We start from the raw sequence: 501 nt of genomic DNA on the forward strand, positions 1-501 counted from the left end.
AGATTTCTTTAGTCCTTGTATTTCCTTTCCTTAGCTATCCCAACTCATGACGCAAAGGAAGAGGCAGCAACCTTAAATTTCCAAATGAAAACAATTCCAACTCTGGCTGGTGCTGCTCAGTGGTTAGAGTGTTGGCCTCTGTACCGAAGAGTCTCAGGTTCGACTCCTGATCAAGGGCATGTACCCCTGGGTTTGGGGCTCACTCCCTGCTCCCAGTCAGGCGCGTATAGGAGGCAACTAATAGCTGTGTATGTTTCTCTCTCCCCCCCACTTCCCCTCTCCCTCCCACCCTCTGAAAAGCAATGGAAAAAATATCCTTGGGTGAGGATTAACAACAACAACAAGAACTCCAGACTGCTTTGACCTTAGCTAATTCATATAAATGTAACAGAGCACAAACTCCCTTATCTCCTGGCACAGGAAGTGCTGAGTATCTGCAAACATCTACTCCTAACTCAAACAAGAAATGCAGTCAGCAGTGCTCGTGTTCACAGGAACCCT

General features: G+C 46.9%; 1 protein-coding gene across 2 annotated transcripts in view; it reads right to left on the reverse strand.

Moving 5' to 3' along the window:
• The window catches only part of IDH1 (isocitrate dehydrogenase 1 (NADP+)), a 22,203-nt gene that overhangs the window by 14,307 nt on the left and 7,395 nt on the right, over positions 1 to 501 (reverse strand). The window lies entirely within an intron of this gene.

The sequence above is a fragment of the Myotis davidii genome, unplaced genomic scaffold, assembly GCF_000327345.1.
Source record: "Myotis davidii unplaced genomic scaffold, ASM32734v1 scaffold394, whole genome shotgun sequence".
NCBI lineage: Eukaryota > Metazoa > Chordata > Mammalia > Chiroptera > Vespertilionidae > Myotis > Myotis davidii.